Here is a 21,745-nt window from a genome sequence, read left to right as displayed (position 1 = left end):
CATAGCATTGAGGGATTTTTGAGTTTAAAGGAATATCAAAGAACATGCCACCCAAACTCCTTTTACATATGAAGAAAGCAAGACCCCACCTCCTGCCCTTTGTCTTTGTGTTCTCTTTAATCTTTCTGTTGTCATTCTTTATGTGTTTGCTTTAACTGGGCTGGGAATCATTCTGGATTTGCAATCAGAGGAGGAGTTCACCTTTTAGCTCTTACAGTTACTAACTTGCCCACAATAACTTCACATCTGGGGCCTCACTTAATTTGTTGTAAGAAAGAGTTGGACTAGATGATCTTAGAGATCCATTCTAGCTTTAGAATCTATGATCATATGACATAACTTGCCCAGATTCACATGGGTGGTTTAAGGCAGAGCCGAGACATGACTATGTCTCCTTATTTTCACTTCATGTGAAAGGTGCACTAAACATTCTCTGCAAGAGAGCAATGAGCTGCTTCATACAGGTAGATTGCCCCTCACTGGAAGTCTTTGAGCAAAGGCTATGTGGCTCCTTCTTGTGAGTTTCATTGAGGTGCTTCTTTTTTAGGTGGAAGCTGGACTAGAAGGCCATTAAATTCCCTTATATGTCTGAGGCACTGATTCGGTACATTGCAATTCATAGATAATAAAAGCATCGATCTGGAAGGAAAATATAAAAGATTATGTACATCAACTCTCTAGAAAGTATATTTTCTTTTGAAAATAGTGAATGGAATTGTTTAATCACAATGTTCCCCCTGCATAGAATGACTCCCCATGACCTCCAGTCTAAATCTTGTCAGTCCTTAAAAATCTATTTCAAATCTCTCCTTTGTGTATCTCATTAATAAACTATGCAACAGCATTCACCCTAGAACTCTTGAATATACTTTTTGTCTTTGCCAAACATTTAAGTCATATAATGAGTAGTTCATTTGTTCATTCATTCATTCATTCTGTGATCACTTATTACATACACCTTATGCACCTGATCTATACAGAGGCAAAATAATAACAATCATCATCATCATCATCATCATCCTGACCCTTAGATGTTATATTCCCTTTGAGAAAACCAAAGGCACATAGGTAATGAATGAATGAATGAATGAATGAATGAATGAAAAAAAAGTATTCATTAAGTACTTAGCATGTGTAAAGCACTCTGCTAAGTGCTAGGGATACAAACAGAAAAGTAAGACAGTTCCTGCTCTCAATAAGTCCACACTCCAGTGGGGGAAATAAGATATACAAAAGATTTCAGCTACAAGTCAGATGAAAAGCTTCCATTGTCCCTAAAGTATGGCAGCAAACCAGATGGTAATGGCTCTTTTTAATATCATTTCCTCTAATAAAATTATCTCAGTTCCTCATTTTGAACCATTGGCAATGCCAAGGCCTATGGTGTTAAGAAGTTTCTTTTCTGGGCATTTAGTAGCTATGGCTATAGGAAGTGAAGGATGGTTTTCTAGGAAACATCTTCACAGGGCTTGCTTCCCTGGATGATGTTCTGGAATCACTGTTGTTCCCAAGGATCCTGAGCTTTCTCCTTCAGCATCTGAGAGGAAATGTGGTTAAGGTATGGATCAGAGGTATGAAAGTGGGTGATACCACCCCCTGGGGGGCATGGAATGAACCAAGGGGGCAGTAGTAGCCTCGGGCGCAAGTGGGGGCCCTTAAATAAAAATAGATAAGGGGTTCATGGAAGCATAAGGAAAGAAGAGAAGATAAAATTTTGAAAAAACATTCTTACATGTTTCATCTGTTGTATAACAGGGTTAAAGACATAGTTATTAACTTATTTTCCAAATAAACACACAAAATGCAAGTTACAACTGATCAATGGACAAGTCCACTGACAGGTCTTAACAAGCAAATATTGTCAGGTAAGCCTGTGGCATATTGAAGAGAAGTCCAGCATGCATTAGCAGGAATATGGGAATGTAATGACTTCTTTACAATATGATATTATATGGTTATGCAATATTGCTTCCTCAAAATTTCAATGCAGAAAAAACCCATAAATTTACAATAAATTATTAAATTTAAGATACATCATTTTAAAAATATTTCATATTTTTTTTGAAATGACACAAATTTAAAAAAAAAAGTTAAAGGGTTAAAGAAAGTAGATTTCAAAGGGATCACAGAGTAATTTTTTAAAAAGGGCTGGTAGGCCAAATAAGTTTGGGAACCACTAGTGTGGATGTTGATTTGAATTGCCTGGCACATGCTGCCTCCTATCTCTCCTTTAGTGTGCCCTGCTGCATCAGCTAGCTTGACTTGCCTGCCCTGTACGTAGAAGTTGATGGGGATAGCTGGCCTCTTGCCACCAGAGTTTCTTCTGTAGATGTTGACTGTAATGGCTGGGGGATATAGGCCAGGTGAAATGGTGCAATCATAAAAAATACATACAAAATAAACAAAAACCTATATGGGAGTGGGCATGGGGTGGGGGTTTGTGATCAGGAAATGCCTTAAATTGAAGGAGGTGACACAAATTGAGCCTTAAAGGAAATTAACTTCTAAGAGGTCGAGGTTAAAAAAAGAATGCATTCACAGTATAGGGGGATAGCCTGTATAAAGGTACAAAGTTGGGAAATGGAATATTATGTGTAAGAAACAGGAAATAGGCCAATTTGGCTTTAACCTGGAGTATAAGGGAGTTATTATGTGCCATTAGTCTCAAAAGGTAGGCTTAAGCCAGATTGTGAAAGGTCTTGAATATCAGAGGATTTTTTATTTTATGTTAATGACAATAAGAAACCACTGGACTTTATGTTGACCTTTTACTTCTTGTATTGTTAAAACTAAACTTTCTCTCTCTCTCTCTCTCTCTCTCTCTCTCTCTCTCTCTCTCTCTCTCTCTCTCACTCATTCCTTAAATAGATTGTAATCTTGAATGCAGAGAGTATGTCTTTGCTTTCTTCTTGGAATGCCTCTTAGTGAATCCCTAGAACAATAAATTGTTCATAGTAAGTACTCCTTAAAAAGTGGTTTATTTGATTTGAAAAGAAAATAATAAGAATTATTAACTAATTAATCTTATTTTTATAAGCCATTCTCTTCTCCCTGTCTCTGAGCCTATTGAAATATTATCATACATATACCAGAATTAGATGAGATAAAGTTCAATTAGAATACAATAAAATAAACTTCACGCTAAAAGAGAGTAGTTTAACACTGATGATTTAGAAGGAACCTCTGGATCTTTTAATTCCTGTTACCATTACAAGTATCATTGTACCTTTTCTCACTTACTCCACAATCTTTGTAAGATGGATTCCTACATCATAGTGGTGCAGGAATCTCTAAAATCACAGAGGATCTATTAATGGATAAATGTGAAGATCTTTTTTTTCAGTTTTTACTCTTCCTGACCTTTCTGCTTTTTTTTTTGACATCAGTGACAAAATTCTCCACCTGAATATTCTCCTACCTCTGGATTATCAGACACTACTCTCTTCTCATTCTCCTCTTACCCATCTAGCCACAACTTCTCAGTCTTCTTTGCTGACTCATAATCCATATCATGCTCCATAACTGGGAGTTAGCCCCCTGAGAAGTCTTTGCCCTAGACCCTCTTCTAGTATGCTGCTCTCTCACATGTAAACTCATAAACTTCCATGATTTTAATTATCATTTGGAAAATGTGTATGTGGAGGGGTGGGGAGCAGATAGGTGAAAAGTGGATAGAGCACTAGAGTCAAGACGACCTAAGTTCAAATCCAGCCAGAGAGACTTATTAGCTCTATAACCAAGGCAATGCACTTGATCCTGTTTGCCTCAGTTTCCTCAGCTGTAAAAAATGAACTGGAGAAGGAAGTGGTAAACCATTCCAATATCTTTGCCAAGAAAATCTCAAATGGGGTCGTGAAAAGTTGGACATGACTGAAACTACCGAGCAATAAAATGTATGTATGTATGTGTAAATATTTGTGTACATATGTGTAAATATCTTTATTTTTGTTAATCTTTATTTTTCTTTGTAACCCTATGAATTTTATTTTATGAATTTACAATCATTATTCTTGGGTTTATCCAGAGTATCAAAGGGGTCGATGAAACAAAAAAGAGAGGCCATGGTCTATATTAGAAGTGTCAAACATATATCCCATGAATGACAAATACTCCCTAGGGGACCTGAGCCAGATTAAAATATAATTAGAATATATTTATCAAAATAAATAAAAGTACAACAAAACTTAGATAACTACCTTTAAAACAATCAGTATACAAACCTCAGGTTTCCTTCTGAATGGGTTAGTGGACTGTACTTTTATCTGAGTTAGACATCACCAGTCTAGATAATCTCAAAAGTTTCCCTGCCTCTAAATTTTTAGAGGTAAATGTGACTCTGCCTAGAATTCAGTGGGGGATAATTTGTGTAATATAATGGAAAATACGTAGTAGGGGGATGGATGTGGTAATAGAATATAAATTAAATCTAAAATGAATTGTTTTTAAAATAATTTGGAATCAAGGCAACCAGTTAGGACATCATTACAGAAGTCCAGGCATGAAGTGATGAAACCATAAACTAAAGTAATGGCCATGAGACTGGAACTTGGATTTGGGGAAGGAAGAACAATGATGTCTCAGATTTAAGGCCTGGGGGGAGGAGAATTTTGATGCCTTTGATCGAAATAGAGATGTTGGGAGGAATACCTAATCTGGTATGAAAAAAAAGAATTTGATTTTGATCCTACTGAGGTTGAGTTGATGGCAAGTGGTAATATCAGACTACACCTAACCTGTTATTTTACTGAGAAAATAATGGGCTTCTGGTGTAATTCAAACTTCTCTCTTTTCAACCTCATAAAATCTCAGAGTTTTTTTTTTTTATCTATTTCTCTTTTTCTCAATTATTCCCTCCAGTCTAAGAAAAAGCAAGTATCCCTGCTTTCAAAGGCATAGTCTTCCACCAGGCATCTTGATTATATCTGTTCTACCCTCATCTGAGGCTTTGCCCCCTAAACTATCTTTAGTATCACAAATTGGTCACTCCAGTAACTCCTTCTCCCTGTCATTTATATCTCCCTACCTTGAAAAACTCACTTTACCTTTGGTCCATGAAGCAATTTTTTTATTTCTCTCCTTCCTTTCACAACAAAATATTTCAAGGCTATCTGTGATCTATGATAGTTACCTGACTTCATCCCTTTATTACCTTCCTAGCAATCTTTTTTTGTTATTAACTTTTGCCATTTTAATAATATTATACCAAAGACCTAATCAACAAGTTCTATGATCTTTTCTCAACTATCAAACTGTGAGGGTAGAGAGGAGGATGTATACAAGAAATATAGAGAAAGAAAATGTTTTGAAGAAGATGGACTGACTATTTGGGGTGAATGAGATTGAGCATTCTGTGAAACTCAATTAATCTAATTTTCCTCCTCCTCTCTCAGCAGCCTTGTTCTCTCTCCTTCTTTGGCACCAATTTCCTTTTCCGACCCTCTAAATGTGAGTGCTTCCCTAAGCTCAGTCCATATAGCTATCAATATTCCTTTCAAAGTTTCTATTATGTAGAACTACTCAATCTTTACAATTATTTCTTCAAGGCAATGTAAGAAATTCAATTTAACACAGCTGATGCATTCATAAATATGCGTTGAGTTTCAAGAGCAGCTTGGAAAACAAACAAATCTTGTCATGGCTACTGAAAGCTCAAGCCTATCTTCCTCGGTTTATCTTTTGTGGACCCCTATTTAACTTTCCACATCAACAAGGACATTAGGTGAATTGTTTGATTTATGGAGTAATAAGATGTCCAATAGGACTATGATCAACATGATTAGAGTCCCCAAGGCTTGGGGATCTGATGCTGTGGCTTCCATTTATGGAAATCGTTTTTTTTTTTTTAATTTATTTATTTAACATATTTAGTTTTCAGGATTGATTTTCACAAGAGTTTGAATTACAAATTTTCTCCCCATTTCTACCCTCCCCCCACTCCAAGATGGTGCATATTCTGGTTGCCCTGTTCCCCAGTCAGCCCTCCCTTCTGTCATCCCACTCCCCTCCCATCCCCTTTTCCCTTACTTTCTTGTAGGTCAAGATAAATTTCTACACCCCATTGTCTGTGTATCTTATTTTCTAGTTGCATGCAAAAACTTTTCTTTTGTATTTGAACATCTGTTTTTAAATGTTTGAGTTCCAAATTCTCCCGCCTCCTCCCTTCCTACCCACCCTCCCTAAGAAGTCAAGCAATTCAACACAGGCCACATGTGTAGCATTATGTATAACCCTTCCACAACACTACTGTTGTGAAAGACTAACTATATTTTGCTCCTTCCCAACCCATCCCCCTTTATTGAATTTTCTCCCTTGACCCTGTCCCCTTTCCAAAGTGTTTGTTTTTGATTACCATCGGCCCTCCCCTCCATTATCCCCCCCCCTTTTTATCTTCTTCCCTCTTCTTTCCTGTGGGGTAAGATACCCAATTCGGTATGTATGGTATTCCCTACACAGGCCAAATCTGATGAGAGCAAGATTCACTCATTCCACCCTCACCTGCCCTCTCCCCTCCTCCCACACAACTGCTTCCTCTTACAAGCTTTATGTGAGATAATCTACCCCATTCTACCTCTCCTTATCTCCCTCTCTCAATATATTCCTCTCTCATACCTTAATTTGATTTTGTTTCTTTTAGATATTTTCCCTTCATCTTCAACTCACCCTGTGTCTGCTCTCTCTCTCTCTCTCTCTCTCTCTCTCTCACTCTCTCTCTCTCTCTATATATATACATATATATATATACACATACATATATACATACATACACATTCACTTATATACATACATACATACATACATACATACACACACATATACATATACATATATAGATATATATACATACATACATACATATATATATATATATATATATATATATATATATATATATATATATATATATATATGCAGATTCCCTTCAGCTACCCTAATACTGAGGTCTCATGAATCATACATGTCATCTTTCTGTATAGGAATGTAAACAAAACAGTTCAACTTTAGTAAGTCCCTTGCAATTTCTTTTTCTTGTTCTTTTTCTTGATTACCTTTTCATGCTTCTCTTGATTCTTGTGTTTGAAAGTCAAATTTTCTATTCAGCTCTGGTCTTTTCACTGAGAAAGCTTGAAAATCCTCTATTTGATTGAAAATCCATATTTTGCCTTGGAGCATGATACTCAGTTTTGCTGGGTAGGTGTTTCTAGGTTTTAATTCTAGCTCCATTGACCTCTGGAATATCGTATTCCAAGCCCTTAAATCTCTTAATGTAGAAGCTACCAGATCTTGAGTTATTCTGATTATCTTTCCACAATACTCAAATTGTTTCTTTCTGGATGCTTGCAATATTTTCTCCTTGATCTGGGAGCTCTGGAATTTGGCGACAATATTCCTAGGAGATTTCTTTTTGCGATCTATTTGAGGAGGCGATCGATGGATTCTTTCAATTTCTATTTTGCCCTGTGGCTCTAGAATATCAGGGCAGTTCTCCTTGATAAGTTCTTGAAAGATGATATCTAGGCTCTTTTTTTGATCATGGCTTTCAGGTAGTCCAATAATTTTTAAATTATCTCTCCTGGATCTATTTTCCAGGTCAGTGGTTTTTCTAAGGAGATATTTCACATTATCTTCCATTTTTTCATTCCTTTGGTTCTGTTTTATAATATCTTGATTTCTCATCAAGTCTCTAGCTTCCACGTGCTCCAATCTAATTTTTAGGGTAGTATTTTCTTCAGTGGTCCGTTGGACCTCCTTTTCCATTTGGCTAATTCTGCCTTTCAAGGCATTCTTCTCCTCATTGGCTTTTTGGAGCTCTTTTGCCATTTGAGTTAGTCTATTTTTTAAGGTGTTGTTTTCTTCAGTGTATTTCTCAGTATTTTTTTAGGTCTCCTTTAGCAAGTCATTGACTTGTTTTTCATGGTTTTCTCACATCCTTCTCATTTCTCTTCCCAATTTTTCCTCTACTTCTCTAACTTGCTTTTCCAAATCCTTTTTGATCTCTGCCATGGCCTGGGACCAGTTCATGTTTTTCTTGGAGGCTTTTGTTGTAGGCTCTTTGACTTTGTTAACTTCTTCTGTCTGTATGTTTTGGTCTTCTTTGTCTCCAAAGAAAGAATCCAAAGTCTGAGACTGAATCTGGGTGCATTTTCGCTGCCTGGCCATACTCCCAACCAACTAACTTGACCTTTGAGTTGTTCAGTGGGGTATGACTGCTTGTAGAGTAAAGAGTTCTATGTTCCACGTTTGGGGGGAATGTGCCATCTCTGCCACACCAGCACTCCTTCTTACCCAAGAATCCCCAACCCGGACTGGGCTTAAATCTTCAGCAGGCTGTGCACTCCTGCTCTGATCCGGCACTTAATTCCTCCCGCCAGGTGGACCTGGGGCCCGAAGCAACTGCAGCTGTAACTGCCCCACCTCCGCTGCCCCGGGGCGGTGGCCGAACTCCGAACTCCTTCCACTCCCGCAGCTTTTCCCACTAACCTTCTCCGATGTCTTTGGTGTTTATGGGTTGAGAAGTCTGGTAATTGCTGCAGCTCACTGATTCAGGGCGCTAGGGCACACTCCGCCTGGCTCCTGGTCTGGTTGGTCTGCGCAGCTCACACTGGGCTCTGCTCCGCTCTGCTCCGCTCCCAGCTCCCAGCTCCGTGTAGGATAGACATCACCCAGAGACCATCCAGGCTGTCCTGGGCTGGAGCCCTGCTTCCCTCTGCTGTTTTGTGGGTTCTGCAGTTCTAGAATTGGTTCAGAGCCATTTTTATAGGTTTTTGGAGGGACTTGGTGGGGAGCTCACGCTAGTACCTGCTTTCCAGCTGCCATCTTGGCTCTGCCCCCTCTCCTTTAGATTTTAAGCTCTTGAGTCATTTATGAAAATCTTGGTATACAACACCTACTTAGAACTGTGTATCTGTATGCTGATGGAAACATCCTAGAACCTCTGATCTCTGCTTTCTGACCTAGATTAGTGGCTGGTAGCAGAGTAAAGGGTTGAGGCAGTAAGTATCCTATTCATGCACTAAGTTTATCCTCTCCAGATGGAGATATTGGAAAGCCTGCCTTCAAACTGGAACCTAAAACCATTAATATAGGTCTCAGTTATGAGGTCTCAACTCCATCCAACTCCCCACAAGCTATACCCTATAATTGGACATCTGGTGATATTATGTTACATATGCAAAGGATTGTGCTGATTGCCACAGAGGCAAACATTGTTTTACATAGACTATAAAGTTTCATTTAATAACAACTTTTTTGAAATTTATTTTCTTTTGATATTTTTATAGTTTCATTCTTTTTTTTTTTTGAAGGGGAAGACAGGGCAATTGGGGTTAAGTGACTTGCCCAAGGTCACACAGCTAGTAAGTATGTCAAGCGTCTGAGGCTGGATTTGACCTCCTGCACCATCTAGCTGCCCCTATAGTTTCATTCTTTATGTTCTAAAGATAAAAATCAGTGTTGGTAATCTGTTGTTATATTTCCAGGTTACAGTGTAAGTAAAGTATTTAAAACAACTCATAGACATAACAATAGAGTAAGCCTGATTTCCATATTGAAAGCATCACAATTTAATCACTATTTCCCAAATTTATTAGTGTCCAAAATTCCCATTATTAAAATCACTCCTTCAGTCAAAGAAGTGGCTCTGGAAACTTCAGAGGATAGCACATTAATTTCTTCAAATGCATTACTACACTAGATCTGATCAGTTTATCCCATTAACTTGCTGTCCCTTACCAGAGAACAAGTTTTTGAAGGAATGAAACTGAGAATAGAGAGAAATGTTGGGATCCTCACAGAGCAGGCTTATCTATATGGGACAGTGGAAAGAACACTGGATTTGAAGTGAAAGTAAGTTAGATTTAAATTCTAGCACTCATAGTTGCTACTTGTCAATGCAGACTGTGTAATAAGTACACAGAACCATTCTGAAGCACACAATAAACTCACAAAATAAGTTGGCTTGATTGAGGTGGCAAAGATTTAATGAGAAGGAAAATAGGGGAAGATGCTGGAAAGGGTTCAGGTCCTCTGGGTTCTGAGTGGAATTGTACACCCCTTTCTGGGGCACCTCCCAAACAAGTAAAATCTACTGGTTTTTTATAGGTTTCTTATCTGCATCTAGCAGAACCAGGGTTTCCAGGCAGGGAGAAATGAGCCTGGACCTGGGGACTGATGCTGATTCATGCCTTTTTGGGTATGTGGGGATGGAGAGAAATGCCTGGTAAACTATTGATATTCAAACTTCCTGTGTTAGGAGGTACCCTTAACCTTAATAGCAGGGTGAAGCAGAGTTTTGAGCTTCCCCAGGGCTTCTTTTGGGGAGGCGCCTGAGGTCCTAGAACTACCTGTGTAAGGTTGATCAGGACTTCTCTGTTCTCAGATCATCACCTATAAAATATGGGGAGGGAGGGAGTTGGTCTAGCTGTTCTTTCAGATCATTTCCTGCTCAAAGTTTAAGTTCCTTATGGAGCTTCTTTCTACAGCTCCTAGGAGTTTGAAAACCTTAGGTTGCTGTAACAGAATGCTTAAGACAAAGACCTATTTCCATTTTGCCTCAGGCTACCTCTGCAGGTTCATGTAAGAGTCACAAACTGTTTGCTATTTACATTGCATTATGGGAAAGGGAGAACTATAGCTTAGATTTTTACAGCTCCATTATTTTGCTATTGCCCTTCAACTCACCTCAAACATTCCAATTATATACTTAAACTCTTTACTCACCAAAACAAAATAATGAAATTTAAAAAAAAAATAAATGCCAGGAGCACAGGTCAAGAGTTTATGGAAGAAAAAATAAACTGTGGAGAGGAAGTTGTATGTAGAACATAGCTCACTTTCCTCTACTGTGATGAAATAACTTATTTCATATATTAATTCATTACATTCCACTTAGACATTAAAGGAAATTATGTGATTTCTAACAGGGATTTTTAAAAGTGATTTAGTCAATAAGCACTTATTAATTTCCTATTGTGTGCCAGGTACTGTGCTAAGTGCTCCAAAAATATAGAGAAAGGTAAGGGTCCCTGTCCTCAAGGTACACAAAATCTAATGGTGGAAGATAACATGAATAAAAGAGGCTGAAAAAGTGGGGATAAAGAGCACACAGGGGACCACATAAGTACAGAGGAGTGCATCCTTGTGGGGGATAAAGAGATAGCTAGCATAGGAGCTCTCATGAAATATAACTTCTAGGGAGGAACTTCTGGTCAGAGGAAGTGGTACATTTTTTGATGGCAATATAATTCATATCGATCAATAAATTAACATTTATTAAGTATTTACTATGTGTCAGGCACTATTCTGAATGCTAGGGATAGAAAAAGAGGCCAAAGACATTCTCAGATCTCAAGAAGCTTTCAACCTAATGGAAGAGTTTACAAACTAATGGAGGAGCTATAATCATAGGCTCCTTGCATTTTGTTACAGTGGGATTTCAAACGTGATGTGTGTGTATGTATGAATGTGCACATGGATGTTTATTTACATATATACAATACCTGTATGTATGCATTATATGTGTATATGCATGCAGATATACATATATATGGATAGACAGATATATATCTGCCTGTTACAAAACTTAAAACTTAAACTATTATAGAAGTGTGAGAGATTATGTCACAACAAAGTCTACTGATCCAGATATTTGCTGCCATTTTAGATAGGCTGCAAGTTATAAGATGTGATCTCTTTGAAAAGGTGTGTATATTTACACATGCATATATGTATATATTTCTAGACAAGTATATCAGTTGTTAAAAATATCTGTATCAAATTCCCATACATTAAATAAGTATAAAACCTTTATTATCCAAATAAATTTTTTGTTCATTTTTATCACTACTGTTCTCTGTCTTCTTTGCTCTCTGTTTCTATCATTTTACTTTCTGTATGATTATAGACCTCATTCAAATATGTGAACATATCAAGTGATTATATATTAATGTGAATGACTATTCTTCAAACCTATATCATATAGACAGAATGTGCCCTACATGAAAGTCCATTTGGAATCTTCCTATTGAGAGAGAATCTATAGCTTTCCAAACGGAAAAACAATATGGGTCCATAGTGGTAAAAGGAAAAATAAATCAGCATTGTATGCTCAACATATATTATCAGTTTGAAAGTTAAACACATCTAGAAGCTAAATTGTCACTTGTCCTCTAAACATAACTAGGTAGTGGAAAGAAGGATTTGGTATTTTATTTTTAATTTCTAAAATATGTTGCTGGTTAAAATAAGAAGTGCTTATAGTGAATGATTAAATTATACTGTATATCAGAAGTGAAAAGGCATTTATTTAAAGGATATATTTTTCACACTGGATGATCTTTTTTTTAATTTAATATATTTAGTTTTCAGCATTGATTTTCACAACAGTTTGAATTACAAATTTTCTCCCCATTTCTACCCTCCCCCCCACTTCAAGATGGCATATGTTCTGGTTGCCCTGTTCCCCAGTCAGCCCTCCCTTCTGTCACCTCACTCCCCTCCCATCCCCTTTTCCCTTCCTTTCTTGTAGGGCAAGATAAATTTCTACACCCCATTGCCTGTGTATCTTATTTTCTAGTTGCATGCAAAAAAAACTTTTTTTTTTTGTTTTTGAACATCTGTTTTTAAAACTTTCAATTCCAAATTCTCTCCCCTCTTCCCTTCCCACCCACCCTCCCTAAGAAGTCAAGCAACTCAACATAGGCCACATGCATATCATTATGTATAACCCTTCTACAACACTCATGTTGTGAAAGACTAACTATATTTTGCTCCTTCCTAACCCATCCCCCTTATCCAATTTTCTCCCTTGACCCTGTCCATTTTCAAAACACAAGGTATGATCTTAAAGGTATTTTTTTCTTTTCCCTATAATATACATTATGTGTTGTGCAATTATAATAGGATGTAAATTTGCAATCTAAGATACTCCTTTTCTTTGTCTCTCCCTTCCTTCCTTTTTTCCTTCCTTTTTTCCTTCCTTCCTTCCTTCCTTCCTTCCTTCCTTCCTTCCTTCCTTCCTTCCTTCTTTCCTTCTTTCCTTCCTTCCTTCCTTCCTTCCTTCTTTCCTTTCTTCCTTCCATGCCGTCATGGAACATAGAAGGCACTTATTCAGTGTTTGTTTAATTTAAATAGAATGGCATTAAATATAAATGAAATTGAATAATGTTTTCAAGATATGTTGAAAGTACATTGGAAGACTTTCAGGTAAGAAGGCAGGCCACATTAAACGTTCAGACCAAAAAGCTCACCTTACAACTATCAAGATCTAAGTAGAAAGCCAAATCGAACAATGATAAAAAATATTCCCAAAAAGAAATGAGTAAACTTCATCCTCTAGTGCAGGACTGGACACAAAGATACCAGAATCTGAAAGAGATCTTGACAAAGAAGCAGTCATGGAGGTACATTAACATGCTGGAGTCCCAGTACCATTATGTAGAAAATTCCAGGGAGGACAGTACACTGGATAGTGATTTGACTGGGAGGTGCCAGGGACATGGAGCAAACAGCAACATGACAAAGCAGGAAAGGGGGTGGAGGAAGTAGTCTATGACTGACCCCCTTAATCAAGGAGGCCCTGGGGCCAAAGAAGTATAAAGGGGGTGAGAAAAGATAGTGAGGCAAAAAAATGATGAGAATCAATGAAATATTTAATTAAAAGTGCATAAAACAGAGTAGGAGGTTCAAAAGGCACAATTTCTGTTACAGATCTTGTGCTTTATACAAGAATAAATAAAAAAAAAACCTAACTCCAATACCCTTCACACTTATATTTCTAGAATGTCAGAAGTAGAGAAGAGATCTTGACATTCTTCTATTCTAGTCTCTTCTGTTTGTGGATGTAAAAACATTGCAATATATGATAATCTCAAAAGTCTTAGTGCAGTTTTAAGCTTTAATACCAAAAAAACCTTAGTGCAGTTTTATGATATTAAAGCTTAAAACTGCACTAAGACTTTTGAAATACCCTATATAATCGAAATAAAAATGATTTCAGAATAGGACTCAAGTTCAAATCCCACAGTGCTTTACATGTTGTAAATTCTTAAATGTTTTCCTATATACTCATTTGTTTTATTCATGCAATTTAATTTAATGCAGTCAAAATCATTTTCTTTTTTTAACGTATTTTTTATTTTTAATTTATAATACTCAGTTCTACAAGTTTTTGAGTTCCAAATTTTCTCTCCCTTCCTCTCCTCCTCCCTCCCCAAAATGGCATGTAATCCAATACAGGTTCTACATATACCTTCACATTAAATGTATTTACATAATAGTCAAGTTGAAATAAAGAATTATAACCAATGGAAAGAATCATGAGAAAGAAGAAATGAAACAAAAAAAGAAGGGAAAAAAGGGAGCATAACTGTAATTTTCTTTTTCTTTGTCAAGTTGTTGAATATGAGGTAGAACATTGTAGTTGTTTAGCGTTCTTTTATTATTAGTTATTTGGAGCATTTCTTCATAGAATTGTTGATAGCTTGTTTTTTCTTTTGACAACTACTGTTCTTACACACAGACAGATAAACACTCTTACAAAAAACTACAACAAACAAAAATCACCCCTGTTTTAAAAACCATCTTGACTTTAAGAGTAGAGAAGCTGGGAGTCATAGTTATAACTGCCATTCCATGAAGTACTTTTTTCTGTTTGCAGACTGGAGAATGTGAGTTTTAAACTTTGATTTGTAAGGATATATGAGGAATTTGTGGAGATAACAGAAACATAGGATAATTCTTGATAGAATTATCTTAATTGTGATTTTATGAAGAAACACAGTGAAGTGAATTTAGAAATCTGCCCGGAGAGAGACTATTAAGAGTCAATGGCTTGAGAGAAGATGCAAGTTTGTTTCCGTGTTAGGCTAGAGATAATTGGAGAAGACCAAGACAAAAAAGGTAGAAAAAACTTTAATTAGGAAGCTCCTATAACCTTTATGTTTTGAAGAGGATTCTGGCAAAGGTCATTTCTTTATTATCTTGAATGAACTAAATGGTGTGGGGCTCTATATTTAGGAGTGAAGAGAAGTCATTTATAGTGATTATTTCAGGGCAGTTTGGCTCTAATCTGTTTCACAAACCATGTAAACAATTATTTATTTGTTATTAATATGCTAAAAATCTTAAGTACATTTAATAATTGATATATTTTTAATCTTAAGAGATTGAGGGATTTAATATATAGAGAGTGGTAGTGATTACTCTTGGGAGGAAGGGGTCTTCAGTTTATTAAAAAAATTTGATAAATTTCTTATAGGACCTCTGAGCTTAGTTGATTCATTGATCTATATACTAAAATTTAATTTATTAATGAGAAAGATACAAATATACCACAGTATTAACCTAAACCTCAGGAAGATAAGATTAAATATGGGAATGTGCCAACCCTTTTGGATGTGGTGGGTCATTCTCTTGGTTTTGCTGTGTGTATGTATCTCTGTGTGTGTGTCTATATAGATAGATAGATATTTATGTGTACACATATGCCAGAGGTATGTGCATATACATACATATGTACACATGTATACACTTACACATATTTGGTGTATGCATATCTATATATGTGAACATTTCATATTATTCATATATATGTATATATATACAGAGAGAGAGAATGTGATTGGATCAGTATTAGTCAGTTCTTTCATTTATAGTCTTAGAGAGTTGCCCATGAATCTTGAATGTAGCTATTCCTGACACCAATATCAGACTCTAATATGCAGCCTCTGAGACTGAGATGCAAGAAAGCATGGATTGAGTCTCTGTTGCTTATGCTAATTTGGGGCTGACAATTCACACCAAGGGGTTCTCTATCAGCCAGCAGTACACCATCCATACGTGGAATTATTGTTTACAGCAAATACACAAATTTAGAATACTGTGGATAAGTTCACTTACCTTGACAATGTACTTTTCAGGGATGTAAACACTGATAATGAAACTGATACTGGCATTGCCTGAGGTAGCTTAGTGTTTGGGAGGCTCTGAAGGAAAGTATGGGAGAGAAGAGGTTTTAGATTACCTACCAAACCAAAGATCTAAAGAGCCATTGGGATGACCTCATTGTTGTATGCCTCTGAAACCTGGACAGTATACCAGCACCACACTAAGACCCTGAATTTCTTCTGTTTGAATGGTTTTAGGAAGATTCTGAAGATCACCTGGCAAGAGAAGATACTAGAACCTGGAATTCTTTCTTGGGCTAAACTGCCAACCATACAAACTTTATTTCAGAGAGCACAACTCGGATGGGCTGACCATGCTGTTCTCAAATATGCATTTGCCTAAAAGATTATTTTACAGAGATCTCACACAAGGAAAGTGCTCACATGGAGAGCAGAAGAAGTGATAATAATGAAAGAAAAAACCTAAGGAAAGAGTTCCTGGGCAATTAATAATCGATTTGTTAAAAAGGCTAGCTTCCAATCAGTCCTTTGACGGTCAGTGGTTTCTCTCCATAACCAAAGACAAAACATGGAAAGGCTGAGAACCTTAAATGCTTTTGAAAAGGGAATGCCCCTATCAATGAACATCAACCTGATTGGTGAACATTTAATGAGGAGGTGGGCTAGAAATCTTCAGCTCCTCCTGCTGAGAACATGGCTTGATCATGAAACTCAGGTATCACTAGCAATCTGTACAGGGGATCCTTCTCCATCCAGACCACTCTGGTTGGTTTTCTCCTTAATGATCTGGGTCACCCAAAACTATTAAGGATAGGGGTTCATTTAACAGAAGAAAGAACTCAAATAGATTGGATTCTGTTTAAATTCTAAACAGAAGTTAGGTCTTCTGGTTGGGTGGGGTCCCACCCAAGATTGAAAAGCATCTTTCCTTGAGGGCTAGGACAATCTTATCAATCAATCTTTTCCTTCTGAGACTGAATTTACAGGGGCTGGGACTTAAAATGAGGAGGTAAAGAACAAAAATCTCATTCCCAAATAAATAATTGGTTATTAATACAATAGTAAAATAATTTCTCTCATGATGCAAGAACACTGTCAAGGTCTCTCTGAAGAATTTTTTAATTAATTGTGTAATGTGGGAGATACTGGCAGAGGATCACCCAGCATGGCATTCCTCTATCAAAGAAGGCCTTGTGCTCTGTAAACAAAGCAAAATTGCAGTAGCTCAAAATAAATGAGATGCACTAATTTAGAGACATCTACACTGCAAATCTTCATATGGACTAATTGTTCCCAGCCTGTGGTAGAGTCTTCTGAATTTGTTTTTCTGATCAGTCACAGTTGGACAACACTGTACCTTGACCTCAAAATAGTGATGTAATTTTGGTTCTCTTTGAGAAAAAAGGACAATGACCAACCAATTAGAACTCTATCTACTATGCCATGCTCCTTTCTTTACACATGCATAGAAACACATACACACACCCTTATGAAAAACGATTATATATATGTATATATCAAAAGTCAGAAAATTTGTAATTTCTTCCAGATATTAGATTCCTTTTGGGAAACTGCAAGCTTCATTTAATTACTCCAAGATTCCCAGTGAAACAGACTCCTCTTTTCAATAAGACCATCCTTTTAAAATTATTTTATGCCTGGGGGCAGAGTCAAGATGGCAGCTGGAAAACAGGGTCTTGCTTAAGCTCTGCCCCAGGTCCCTCCAAACATCTATAAAATTGGCTCTGAACCAATTCTAGAGCAGCAGAAACCACAAAATAGCAGAGGGAAGCAGGGCTCCAGCCCAGGACCGCCTGGATGGTAACCGTGAGGGTCTATCACAGGAAGCTGGGAGCAGAGTGGAGCAGAGCCCAGTACAGGCCTCACCAGGACCAATCAGACCAGGAGCCAGGCAGAATAGACAATGGGGCCCTGAATCATTGAGCTGTGGCAGTTACTTGACTTCTCAACCCACAAACGCCAAAGACAACAGAGCAGGTTAGTGGGAAAGACGTCTGGGAAAGAGTGAAAAGACTTGGTGGTTGACCACCAAGGGGAGTTGGTGGTGGTGCAGCTCTGAGGCTGCTTCCAGAGCTATAGCTGCAATTGCTTCTGGTCCCAGGCCCACCTGGTGGGAGGAATTAAGAGGCAGATTACAACAGGAGTGCAAAGGCTGCTTTGCCCTGCCTGGATCTAGGCCACAATCCAGGTTGGTGGTTCTGGGGGGAGGAGTGCTGGTGTGGCAGAAATTGCTGTGTAGAAGTAGCTCTGAAAATAGCAGCGAAGACCCTCAAGCTTGGGACAAAGTACTCTCTACTCTACAAGCAGTCATACCATGACAAAAAGCTCAAGGGATCAAGTAGTTGGCTGGGAACATGAACAGGCAGTGAAAATGGATTCAGATTCAGACTCAGACTTTGGAATCTTTCTTTGGTGACAAAGAAGACCAAAACATACAGCCAGAAGAAGTCAACAAGGCCAAAGAGCCTACATCAAAAGCTTCCAAAAAAAATATGAATTAGTCTCAGACCATGGAAGAGCTCAGAAAGGATCTGGAAAAGCAAGTTAGAGAAGTGGAGGAAAAATTGGGAAGAAAAATGAGAGTGATGGAAGAAAATCATGAAAAACAAGTCAATATCTTGCCAAAGGAGACCCAAAAAAATACCAAAGAAAATAACAGCTTAAAAATAGACTAACTCAAATGGCAAAAGAGCTCCACAAAGCAAATGAGGAGAAGAATGCCTTGAAAGGTAGAATCTGCCAGGTCCAAAAGACCACTGAAGAAAATACTACCTTAAAAATTATATTGGAGCAAGTGGAAGCTACTGACTTTATGAGAAATAAAGATATTATAAAACAGAACCAAAGGAATGAAAAAAATGGAAGACAATGTGAAATATCTCATTGAAAAAACCACTGACCTTGAAAATAGATACAGGAGAGATAATTTAATAATTATTGGACTGCCTGAAAACCATGATCAAAAAAAGTGCCTAGATATCATGGTTCAAGAAATTATCAAGGACAACTGCCCTGATATTCTAGAGCCAGAGGGTAAAATAGAAATTGAAACAATCCACTGATTACCTCATGAAAAAGATCCCAAAAAGAAAACTCCTAGGAATATTGTTGCCAAATTCCAGAGCTCCCATATCAAGGAGAAAATACTGCAAGCAGCCAGAAAGAAACAATTTGAGTATTGTAGAAACACAATCAGGTTAACACAAGATCTAGCAGCTTCTACATTAAGGGATCAAAGGGCTTGGAATACGATGTTCTGGAGGTCAATGGAGCTAGGATTAAAACCAAGAATCACCTACCCAGCAAAACTGAGTATAATGCTCCAAGTCAAAATATGGATTTTCAACAAAATAGAGAACTTTCAAGCTTTCTCAGTGAAAAGACCAGAGCTTAATAGAAAATCCAACTTTTGAACACAAGAATCAAGAGAAGCATAAAAAGGTAGACAAGAGAGAGAAATCATAAAGGACTTACTAAAGTTGAACTGTTTTGTTTACATTCCTCCATGGAAAGATGATGTGTGTAATTCATGAGAACTCAGTATTAGGGAAGCTGAAGGGAATATACATACATACATACACGCACATGTGTATATATATATATACATATATGTGTATATATATACATATATATATTTATATAAACAGCGGGCAAAGAGTGAGTTCAATATGAAGGGATGATATCTAAAAAAAAGTCAAATTAAGGGATGAGAGAGGAATATATTGAGAGAGGGAGAAAGGGAGAGATAGAATGTGGTAAACTATCTCACATAAAAATGGCAAGAAAAGGCAGTTCTATTGGAAGAGAAGAGAAGGCAGGTGAGGGGGAATGAGTGAATCTTGCTCACATTGGATTTGAATTGAGGAGGGAGTAACATACACACTCAAGTGCATTTCTTACCCCACAGGAAAGAAGGAGGAAGGGGATAAAAAAAGGGAGGAGGATAGAAGGGAGGACAGATGAGGGAGGAGGTAATCAAAAGCAGACACTTCCGAAAGGGACAGCATCAAGGGAGAAAATTGAATAAAGGGGGACAGGACAGGAGGGAGCAAAATATAGTCAGTCTTTCACAACATGAGTATTGTGGAAGGGTTTTGCATAATGATACATGTGTGGCACATGTTGAATTGCTTGCCTTCTTAGGGAGGGTGGGTGGGGAGGGAACAGGGGAGAGAATTTGAAACTCAAAGTTTTAAAAGCAGGTGTTCAAAAAAAGTTGTTTTTCCATGCAACTGGGAAATAAGATATATAGGCCATGAGACATAGAAATCTATCTTGCCCTACAAGAAAGTAAGGGAAAAGGGGATCGGCGGGAGTGGGGTGACAGAAGGGAGGGCTGACTGGGGAATGGGGCAATCAGAACATATGCCATCTTGGAGTGGGGGGAGGGTAGAAATAGGGACAAAATTTGTAATTCAAACTTTTGTGGAAATAAATGCTGAAAACTAAAAATATTAAATAAATAACAAAATGCATTGTAAAAAAAGGAAAAAATGCTTTCTGCTTTCAAATTATCAAACACTAAGGTAATAGAACAATGGATTGAGGAAAATGGGAGGGCCATTTTAAGCATGAGTAGGCTGTAATGCATTACAAATAAAGAATTACATAAATCATGCCATTTAATTTTGTATTCCCAGTTCCAGGCACATAGTAGGTATTTAATAAATGTTTGCTGATTGATTGATGTGTCATGTGCTAAGAGTAAATTATAACTAGTTTTCAATCTATGTTCCTCATGAGCCAAATTCATTATTTCAGGATAAATTAAGGAAAACCCCCAGGTTGTATGGGATCACATGGACAAAATTCTCATAAGAAGGGTAGACATCTGGGAACTGATCAAGATCACTGGAGGGAATACCTGCATTTTCGAGATCACAGGTTCGTCTGAGTGGGTAATTTGATAATGTCATTGTGCTAAGCACAACTAAAAGTGTCCATTTTATACTTTTGTGAATGTGATGAAAGTGAACTAAAAGTTCTGTCATAAGTTAATTCACTATTTTTTTTCTAATATCACTTCTAGTATAAAATCTTCACACTTTATAAATGTTCCTAAAATTCAATTTTGACAGAATATCTTTTAGATTCTTATTCTAAGTTTAATATTTACTCTGATGCATTTATCCACAAATAATAAAAGTCCATTGGTGTGGTTCTGTTTCTCAAGGGAAAAAAATAGATAATCCTATCTACCTGAAAGGGCTTATTAATAGCTTACTGGAGGAAGACTCACTCTCTCATTCCGTCATTCACTCACTCACAAAAACTCACACGTATGAAATTAAAGGAGACAAGTGCTTTTGCCCTATTGCCTCATTTGGGTCCTGGGCTTGTTCTGATTCTCAGAAATAAAGCTTCACATATAGCTGTAACTCTGTTGACCAGTTCTGTCTAAACAAACCTATACACCAATTGAGAGTGCTCCAAGAGATGTAGAGTTTAAATTGATTTATATTGAGGTAGACAAAAAGAGATTGGAAATTTCTGCAAATATAGCAATCTAGGTGTACAAACTTAAGGCACTTTAAATACAACAATTCCCTTTTCTGTCAGGATAAAAAGTCATGGATTTGTTAGTCATTCTAGTTATTTCTGGCTTCTTCTTTCCTCTCCTCTCTCTGGGGTATAGTTCCCAGTCTGGCCAGACTTCATTAATAAGGGAAGTCATCTGACTGTTAATCTGGATACTATGTGCTAGGATTCTAAAGCACTTTAGCACTTTTTGTTGGGATTTGAAGTCAATAACAAACATTCAGCAAATATCCTTTAAGTATCTAGAATGTGCAGCATTTTTTGTTAGGTGATAAAACAGGCTC

This window comes from Trichosurus vulpecula, chromosome 1 (assembly GCF_011100635.1).
Source record: "Trichosurus vulpecula isolate mTriVul1 chromosome 1, mTriVul1.pri, whole genome shotgun sequence".
NCBI classification, from domain to species: Eukaryota; Metazoa; Chordata; class Mammalia; order Diprotodontia; family Phalangeridae; genus Trichosurus; species Trichosurus vulpecula.
Note: the sequence above shows the minus strand (reverse complement) of the source record.